Source organism: Chlorocebus sabaeus, chromosome 2, assembly GCF_047675955.1.
Source record: "Chlorocebus sabaeus isolate Y175 chromosome 2, mChlSab1.0.hap1, whole genome shotgun sequence".
Lineage (NCBI taxonomy): Eukaryota > Metazoa > Chordata > Mammalia > Primates > Cercopithecidae > Chlorocebus > Chlorocebus sabaeus.
The window spans coordinates 58,368,791-58,379,554 of NC_132905.1; the positions used below are offsets into that span (position 1 = coordinate 58,368,791).

General features: G+C 42.9%; 1 protein-coding gene across 3 annotated transcripts in view; it reads right to left on the reverse strand.

Annotated features, from left to right (window-relative positions):
• The window catches only part of RALGAPA2 (Ral GTPase activating protein catalytic subunit alpha 2), a 328,251-nt gene that overhangs the window by 53,364 nt on the left and 264,123 nt on the right, over nt 1–10,764 (reverse strand). The window lies entirely within an intron of this gene.

A 10,764-nucleotide genomic window follows, 5' to 3' on the forward strand; every position in this document is an offset into this window, starting at 1 on the left:
GAAACCAGAGCTACTGAAATCCTTAGTGCATCCATGTTCCAAGTAAATTAGATCAAGTCTTCTACACATGTGCTTTGTGTTGAGTTTTCTAAAAAGATTTCAGTCTGTTTAAATACCATCCCTACCAAACCAAACAATTTAATAGGGTAGATCTTTCTTTGCTCAAACATGTTACTTATCTATTCCTTCTTCCAATGCCATCCCTAATATGAAGAGAAAACTAGTAGTGGTGGATAAAGTGTATTGAAGTGTCATGGCAATACATGAGTAAGATGGCAAAGTGTCCCTGCCATCAGCTGGCCCTGGGCCCTGGCCAAGACACAAAGGCATAGAACACCAGCCCAGGGCAGCCATCTCATTTCCCTTGGGGAGGGAGACAAACACTGGATGGCTCACAAAGGCTTCACTGTGTTGACACTGTTGTCTCTGTTGCCATAAGGTTGGAGGCAGAAGAATAATCTAAATAGAAAAAGGAATAAAACCCTGGCCTCATCGGGGGAGTGGGGTTCTGGGAGAGGCGATGTGTCAAGCCCCAGACCCCTGGAAGGGAGGGAGGCAGGAAATTGCCATTTTGACTGCCCACTACGTCCTGCCAGACACACTCATGCGCCATGCCTGATCTAATCCCTGCCACAGGCGGGTGGCCGGGGCGCCACCTCATCTGAGCCTGTGCATCGGCAATCATGGCATTCGCACCGCGGAGACCAAGCTCCGGGGCTAACTAACTGATGGGAGGCTCTGAGCTCTGAATGCTGCTGGTGGGACCTTGGCAAGTTCCCCATCCTCTCCGGGTACTGTGGCCTCCTCTGCACAATGGCATCTGAACACAAACCATCTATTCACATGTGAATATATAATATGTATAATTTCATAAATGTTAGCTCAATAAATGTTGGCATTATTAATTCAAACAGAAGTTCACCTTCTCTAAATGCAGAAGTTAAAGAGACAGGCAACTACAAACTACCCTGAACATCCTGAAGACCGCCTGGTCACTGAGGCATACGTGACTCTGCATCCTCTGGCCCCAAATCCCCATCAATACAGAACCTGACCACCTGTCACCACCACACACCGCCATCCAGGTCACGCCATTGTCATTTTGTTCCTGGATTATGGCTGTGGCCTCCTACCTCTTCTGGCCTCTGTACCCAGCAACAGGAGCCTTTTAGGGATGGTGCCCTCCTCTGTTCAGCCTTCTGATGGCTCCCATCTCACAGCAAAAGCAGAAGTCCTTAGTGTGGCTGGCAAGGCCCTGCCCCACTGGGTGCCTGCCCCTGCTGTCACCTCTGTGGAGTGTGGACCCCTTCCCACACTTCACACACACAATGTGTGTGTGCTGTGCCCTCTGCCTGGGATGCTCTTCCAAGACCCCTGTCTGACTGCCTCCCTCACCCCCTTCAGGTCTTTGCTCAAATGCCAGCTTTTCTCAGGAGGCACTGCGATCCAGACCCTTCATTCTCCCTTTCTTGGCTTCAGTTTTCTCCTCAGTACTCACCATGCTCTAACTTCCCTGCATTTTCATGATCTACATTGCTTGCTGTCAGCCTCTTCCCCTGGAATGGAAGCTCCATGCGGGCAGGAACTGTGGCATATCTAGCACCCAGAGAACAGGCCCCATACCTACAGAGTCTCAGAAACCACTCTTGCAGGCTAGCTGGCTGAAGAAACAACGCTGCAGTGGTTCCAGTGGATCCTGCCTGACTCTGGTTCTTGTGAATCCCACAAAGAGTGGTTCTTAATATGGGTCAATGGATCCCATGGGGCTCTTCTGGGTGATGATCAAAATTCAAGGGGTCCATGAACCTGGATGGTAAAAAAGCACATCTTCATTCTCACTATCCTATCCTCTGGCTGAAATGAAGCATTTCTTTCCATTATAAATAGGAACAAACCAAAGTGATACCACCTGTGACTGTGTCACCAGTAGAAATCAGGTATTTTCACGTACCACTATATTGTTGCCAGTGTTTCAAAATATTGATTCCGCTCATTACCACTTCAAAATTATGATGATTATTGGACCTACTACTAGAGCTTGCTATTTAATACATGAATAAAGATGTTCCTATATTACTATATATGCATTTGATTTAGAAAGCATTTCACTATAACTGATGTACTCTGGAATCCTATATGCTTTATGTTCTGCATTTATAAACATTCTGAGAAGTGCAAGACATCCATGGCACAAAGAAGATTGAGAGACTGCCTTTTTGACTGACTCCCTTTATCCCTTTTGGTGTCCCTGCTAAGTTCCAGGGTATGTTCAAGGTCCAGCCCTCAGAGGCAGTGATCAGAGTGACTCAGCCATTAGGGACCACAGGCAGCATGGGCCCAGGGCTACCAGGCACTGCACTCAGGACCGCACACATGCCCACTGTCCAATCTGGGTTTCTAGCTCCGGATCCAAAGACAGGGTCAAGGTGGGGTTGCCAGTAAGACTCTCACATTTGACTGAAAACAAAATGGAGTTTCAAGCTATCAGACTAAAAGGTGGACTACTTATTTATATACATGTATTTCCCATCAAACAACTAAATTCATATATATTTACTTCATCCTTACAGAGTACTTATTTATGCAAAATAGAGGCTGAGAAATAAATCCTTTAGAAAACAAGGCATGAAATTGTGTTGTTCTTCTGACTTCTTGTTTCTCCTAAGCAAACTTGGGTCACCTTCCATTGGGAAAGACCCAATGTGCAAAAGGGGAAGAAAAGCACATTCATTAGGCCACTGTCTCTAGCAGCCCCTGTACTAATTACTTTTCATGTAGCATTTATTTACCATCTCTTTTCCCAGGCATGGAAATTGAGGCTAGGAGACATGACCTGGCTTGGTTCAAGTCACTCTTCTGATTTATTACTAAGTGCCCTGACTGCCATCTGACAATACACTGAGAGATGCCACAGACCTAATATTCATCTTTCTAAGCAATCCTGGTTTTAGTTTTTTTTTTGTTTTTTTTTTGAGACAGGGTCTCACTTTTTCACCCAGGCTGGGGTGCAGTGGTGCGATCTCAACTCACTGCAGCCGTGACCTCCTGGGCTCAAGTGATCCTCCCACCTCAGCCTCCCAAGTAGCTGGGACTACAGGTGCACACCACCATGCCCAGCTAACTTCTGTATTTCTTGTAGAGATGGGGTTTCATCATGTTGCCCAGGCTGGTTGTGAACTCCTGAGCTTAAGCGATCCACTGGCCTCAGCCTCACCAAGTGCTAGGATTATAGGCCTGAGCCACCACATCCAGTCCCTGGTCACCTTTTATAGTTAGGTACCACTGGAGAGGCTAAACACGCAACAGGAAGCATTTTTCTCATTTCTATTTTCCCGTGATAGATACTAATCCTGGGGGGTGGGCTGGAGAGGGTGATGGGATTACCCCGTGAAAAGCTGCAGGCAACAGTTCGAGTCCCTCTGAATCCACAGCTACACGCAGAGATTCAGAGCAATACAAAACAGGTAATTTAATTTCATAAAATGATCTTTCTACAGTTTGTTTCTTCCTCCTAGCCTATTGAAATGTACACACCACGAGTACAAAGTACAAGGTGCCGTTCAGCTGTAATTTTACTTCTGCACATATTTAATGTGCTACTGGGATGAAATTTTTCATGGTTCCTGTGCTTAGCAAATGAAATAAATCAATGTGTTAAGAGAAAGCGATTTTGTTCTTGCCGTTTGGGGAAAGTGCTCTTTACTTTTCTATTAACAAAAACTTAATGAACCATTTCACATTCAAAACCCCTTAGAAAGGTCACAATGTCTATTTCTTAATTAAGTTTTTACAAGTCAAATAATGCTAATTTTCTTTTATATCTCCGGATGGGCAGCAGCACTTAAAAAAATTACTGAGAATAAACAACACCACAGAGTGAGGACTATTTCAGTGAGTTAAATATAGATGTGTGTAGGGCTTTATAAAGGAAGATAGAGAAAGCAAAAAGACCTGGCCCAGAATTTATGAAGTATAATCAAAGAAACAGGGTATTTGGGTTGCCATGGAATTCGGGCCAAAATAAAGTTTTTTGTATGGTGACGACTTGAAATTATGCTTCAAAACAGGAAGCTTAATAATGCTGACCTGCTCTAAGAAACAGTGGTCACTGAGTATTTAAGTTCTTTTTCTTGAATTTATTTTAAATTTTTATGCTTAAACTTCCCAGCCCGTATTAAATAGGCCTAGGCTTTGTACGATACAGAAACAGGTACTTGAGGCTTACTGCTGGTTCGTTCTTGGGCCAGTCTTATTTTTTTCATCCTAATTGTGCAGACAACATCGGAGCTTTGTCAGCTTTACCTGCTCTGAATAGAAACACTTTTGGCCCCCCTTGTCAAAGACTAGGGAAGAAAGCCCGCGCTCCGGTTGGCAGCAGTCTTGGATTCTCGCCCCTGGCCATACTGTGCAATCACGCTGTTTATTCCACTGTAACAATCAGACAGCGAGAGCAGAGCACCTGGTACTCCCCGGCCCAGGCCTTCCTTGGCAGCTGACGGGCAACCTCGCTGCCAGGTGGTCGCGCTTCAATTACATTAGCTAGCCATTCTAGGGTTAACGAGGACCCACTTTCTTCAGAATGCCCCGGGAAAATCAGTTATTCGTAAAAGACAGTATGCCTTTTGTTGATCATTGAACAATGTTGCTGAAAATCCATTAAATTAAATTCTCTTTATTGGGCTGAATAATGCAATAGCAATAGCCCCAGCTAGAAGTTTGCATGTTTATTTACCAAATTTCTGAATAATTTATACATGGATCCTGGCTCTTTTATCAGTTAGTGGCCAAATGCTTCTTCAGAATGGAGCAGTGTAGCTCTGCCTTCATCTTAACACGCATCAACACTTGCAAATAAAAAACAAACAAAAGCCGAATTTAATGGAGTGGTCAGAAAGGGAAATCTTATTTTAATTCAGAATTCACATTCCAATTTTCTTTTGCAAGAGGACTCTCACATATTTTGGCATGAATTTACGTAAGATGCTTTTTGGGAGCTGTTTCACATGAGCACCCTTTTCATAACAGAAAATGAAAGAGAAGGAAACAAGTGGGAAGTGTGACAGCCGTTAATCTCTAAGTCAGGGAACTGCTGCCAATGTTTAGGTGGAAGGTGACCCGAATGAGGTGAGTCTGGGTGGACCTGTGGCTAGCCTTGTTGAAACAAACGAACAGCTAGAATGTCACCTTGCCATCCCTGGGCCTCTGCAGCAGTGACCACAACAACAGCAGAGGCAGGTCAAGGCAGGATGGCAGCAGAAGTAAGCTCCCTCCCTTCTGTGTCAGTCATCCTCTGCTTCTCTCCCTCAAGACCAGAGAGGGGGTTGCCGGAGGAGCACTCCCTCTCTCCTCCTGGCTAATGCTCTAGGTTGCCCATGCTTGGAGCACTGGTCATCAGCCTCAGATACAGAGCTGCAGAGTTGACATGTGCTGGGAAAGCTCTAAGTGGAAGTAATGTAAGAAAAACAAAGTTATAGTATCATAGAGTTATTTAAATAGTGCTGTACTAGGGATGTAGTGATGTAGTCTGAGCTGTTCTGGAAATCATTTTAAAACATGATTTTTCTTTTTTTAATTTAGAGGCAGCATCAACAGAAAGTGAAATTATCCTGAAGTACATATTATTTATCAAAAAGAACATAAGACAAGCAAAGAAAGAAATTCTATTGGATTTCATTTTCATTAAAAAATATTTACTGGAAATGAAAAAGATCATCTGAATAAATTTAGAGAAAAAGGCATAAATATTAGTTGGTTTGTACATTCAAAGTAGTGTGTGAAAATATATTTTTGTTTTGTTTTGTTTTGAGACGGAGTCTCGCTCTGTCCCCCTGGCTGGAGTGCAGCGGCGCGATCTCGGCTCACTGCAAGCTCCGCCTCCCAGGTTCACGCCATTCTCCTGCCTCAGCCTCCCGAGTAGCTGGGACTACAGACGCCCGCCACCGCGCCCGGCTAATTTTTTGTATTTTTAGTAGAGACGGGGTTTCACTGTGGTCTTGATCTCCTGACCTTGTGATCCGCCCGCCTCGGCCTCCCAAAGTGCTGGGATTACAGGCGTAGGCCACTGCGCCTGGCGTGTGAAAATATTTTTAGCAATTAGTGACAATGCAGTTGGAAGACAGACAGCAGTGGCTAAGAGAGTGAGCACCAAGCCTGGGTGTGAATTCATCTCTCACTTGCTGGCTGAGAGATCTTGGGCAAGTCATTCAGTTTCTCTCTGTGCTTTCGCTTCTTTCTTGCAAAATGGACAACAACCCTACTTTCTAGTGATGGTAAAGTACACATAAAATATTTAGCACATTGTATACATTGTAAGAGCTCACTAAATTATGACTTACAGGTTGGCCAAGAGCTACTTGGTAGGAATGTTCTACACTTTCAGATGCCATAAGGCATCTGCACTCTGCTCTCTGTCATCTGAGCCTAATTCAAGGTATGACCATACACTCAGCTACTCTGGGCTCCTTAATGTAACCGTCTCCTTCGTTTCCTTTGCAGTGAAATAGCACAAACAAAACTCCAAGCAAGCACCAAAGAATAACTGTGTTATACTGCTAATGAAATATCTAGAGCATGGATTGTAATCAGACATTCAAATATAAATGTTTTAGTTTTGCTCCCTGATCATTTTTGATAAACACTTTGGCTTTGCCTTGGCATTCATCTTCCTAAAGCAGACTGGTGTTACAATGTACGGTTCCAGTAACATTATCTCTGAATTATAAGATCTACCTTGAACAAGGCTCCAGCACAAAGGTATTAGAATGTGCTGATGACAAGCGGACACTCTTCTACTGCTGAAAAACAATAGCTGACACTTCTGTATGAACAGACAGAAGGCACATCAAAGGCAGCCTTTTACAGAGAAAAACTGTGTGATGCCCACTTTAATCTCTCTAAAAATCTACGCACGAACTGAACCCAATTTCATTTTTCACATAAACACTAAGGCTTGATACAAGGACATCTTTTTCTTTACAGTTAAAAGATGAAGAGACAAAAGATATGCTAGCATAGCCTTTGAACTTTTTAAAGCTCTATCAGTGGACCATGATACTTAACCACTGATACAAGGGCAGAGATTTTACAATAGCTGCATTTAAAGCATTCTGACTAAAACCAGTCATTATTATAGATTAAAGAAAGACATTAATATCCACATTTTCCTTAAAGCTGCATAGTGTTTATACTTTTAACCCTTTGATCAATTAACAAAGGTCTAAAAAGGTAAGATTGTAATACCAGAAGGATTTGTAAAACTACCGTGGCATGGCGATGTAATTTGAAGGGGACTGCATTCATTTCCTGGATGAGGAAGGGTGCAGAAAAAGCACCTTTTTGGGTGGGGATGGGGGAAGCAGTCCTCCAGTGAATGGGTGGCTTCGAACTGAGATAATCCAGATACTGACTTTTTTGACACTGCATTATTTCCGGGGGCATAGGAGAACTATGAAATGATGTCTCCAGGTGCTCTTGATCTTCACTTTTTTCCCCTTGTATCTCTGGTTCCCTCTTGAGCCTTGGGTGTCCCATACCAGGTGCCCCTAATTGTGAAGCTGGTGCTTTTTGTCTTTTATAGTTGCAGCCACCTCAATCTTCCAGCATCCCTAACTTCCTTCTGCCTGCCAGGCTGCTGTGCAAGGCTTACCACATGACATCCTCATAAGGTGGAGTCCAGCTTTGGGGTCAGAACGCCTGTGCTCCAGGCCACCATAACCATTATAAAGCTCTTGAGGACGTCATGTGACCCCTCTGGGTCTCCGTTTCCTCATGGCTGAATGATGAACACAGTGGTGCCCACATGAAGTGCTTAGTACAGTGCACAACAAAAGCTAAGCCCTGGATAGCCGTTAGCCACTATCTTCCACTCTCAGATCTGGAAGAAACCATGGGGGAATATCAAGTCCATTTCTCACAGCAGCAGCAATCCTTTCTTCCTAGTCCTTGGGCATCTGTGAATCCCTGCTAAGGGAGCTGCTTAATGCCTTAGGGCAGCAGCTCTCATTCCTGGCTGCGCATTAGAATCACCTGGTGGTTAATCGGCACTGATGCCTGGTCCCCACTCCAAACCAAGTTACCCAGAATCTGTGGGGTGGGTGCTGGGTATCAGTCAATATCGGAACCCCCCATGTGATTGTATGTGCAGCCAGGGTTGGGAACCATGGTTTATGGCAACACAACACACACATTTCCTCTGGAATCTCCCCTCAGGGCCACAGAATGGAACAGCAGGACCTCCAGGGGCCTGTAAGCAAGAAATGTGTCAGATACGTGTTAAAAAGAATGCAAATTCATGGCTTGCATTTATTTTAATACAAAAATGTTGTATATGATTAACTATCAAGTACTGCTAATGATCTGCAAAGGCACGCCATGTGTCTCCTGGGACTCTCCTACACCTTAGCACATCACCTGGTTTCCCAATCTGAGAAGCTCTAACTTACTTCAAGAGATTTTAAAACTTTTTATTGACAAACACACACACACACACACACAGAGTACACAGAAGTATACAGCTCAATGAATTTTCACAAATTGAACACACTCATATTACCAGCAACCCGATAAAAAATCACCAGCACCTTCCTGCTGCTTTCCAGACACTCACCCCCTTACTGGAAGGATAACTCCTCTCCCGATACATTGCAGATTAGCTTAGCAAATACTGTCAGTTTTCCCAAGTGGTTGATTGAGCAAATTTACATTCCCACCAGCAGCATTTAAGAATTCTAGTTGTTCTATAGTCTCACCAATGCTTGGTATTTTTCACATTAATTTTAATACAGTAGCCAGTCCCACTTCTCCGTGATTTCCTTTTCCATAAGTTTGTTACCTGCAGTCAAGCAAGGTCTGAAAATGTTAAATGGAAAATTCCAGAAGTAAACAATTCATGTTTTAAACTGCACACTGTTCTGTCCTTCTGTCCAGCGGGTCCACGCCACATGCACTGCCTATTAGTCATTTATCGGATCAACAGCTGCAGCATCACTTGTGTTCTGTGTTGCGTGTGCCTGTGTTCAAGTAACTCTTATTTTACTCAATAATGTCCCCAAAGTGCAAAAGCAGTGACGCTGGCATACTGTCATACTTGTTACATTTTATTATTAGTTATTATTAATCTCTTCCTTTGTCCAATTTAGAATTAAACTTCATTATAGGATGTATGTGTAGGAAAAAACGTAGAATATATAGGTTTTGGTACTATCTGAGGTTTCAGGCATCCACTGGGCATCTTGGAATGTATCCCCTGTAGATAAGGGGAAACTACTGTAACTTGAGATGCTTGAATGTAATGTCTGACTATTCCCTAAGTGCCTGAGTTTTGCAAGGAGATTCATGAAGATGGAAGTCTATTACACACAAAGCGCTGAATTTTGCATGGCAGAAGGGCAGATGACGGAATACACATATTGGTCAGATGTTGGTTCTGAGTTTGGGGGCCACTGAATGACATTTACTCTGTTCTTGGAACTGGAAGCTGGGGAGGTCCCCTGCAAAATCTAATCTGGTCTTTGGCTCAGCTTTTGGCCCTGACTAGTCCACATCACTCAGAAAGGGGTGCTTCTTCAAACTCTTGTTTTAAAAATAAACCATAACAAAAAAAGGTCAATCAACCCACCCACCCAACTAGGCTATTTTCTCCATGGCTGCCTGCCAGGGGGTAAAGGAGTCTACAGCATAGCCTCCCAACAGTACTTTCCTCTCACAACACCAAAACACTTCTGATTAATGGTCAAACAGGTTCTTAGGAATTACATTTCCGTGAAATTTTCATTATAAACAAATTTAATTGCCCAATGTCTTTACTATTTTTAGAACTAGTATGTAAAGAAGTATAATATTAAAAAGAAAAACCTGGCAAAATCCAGCAACTGCTTTGAAAGAAGCTGTAAGATTTGAACTCAAAAGCATTTTCTGAAAAGCTGGACTCAGAGCCAAAACTAATGCATTCTGCTAGCACTAAACAATGCACATTTGCTTTGGAAAAAACATTTTTTTTTTTTTTAATGACAGAATTTACAAACATAGTCCACTTTCTTCTTAGAGCTAAAGTATCATCTCTCTTGCTGGGGCACCTTTTTTTTTTTTTTCTTTTTCTTTCAAAATCCGCTTTAACAGGAGCTGTGGTTAATAAAATCTTATATTCTTACTTGAGCACATGTTCTTCATAGAAACCCAAACTGTGGCCTTCTTGGATTGCTGAATGAATGTATATGTTTCCAGTTAGTAAGTGTTGACTGTTAAAACTCACATAAAACACAAAAATTTGAGATATCCCCTCTCAACTTCCCCATTTTGAGGATTTCACATAAAAACAAGTGAAAAACATTTAGAGAAATGAAGAAAAATTCTGAATGTATTATAAACTAGTTAAACACACATGCTGGCAGATTATCAATCTTTTGTTTTGAAAACCACCACATCATCTTACAGAGAAAGAGGTAAATTTTCAAACTATTATGCTGCCATTACTCTTAAAGGCAAAAACCACAATTACTTTTGTAACAACCTAAATAGGTTTTGAAATTAACAAGAAGGAGGAGAGGAGAATGATGAGGAGGAGGACAGCAGTAGCCACCAGCAGCAAAATAAATTACAGTACCTTGGCTTTGCAGGGCTGCTGTGGAAAGCAAATGCATTACTATGCATAAAGAGATGGCACTGCACTGCTCAGCACTGCCCTGGGTGATACAAAGCTGACCTGCGTGGACACAGGTATAATGCAGAAGGCAAATATTCCACTGGGCCTGATGGTTCTACCAAATG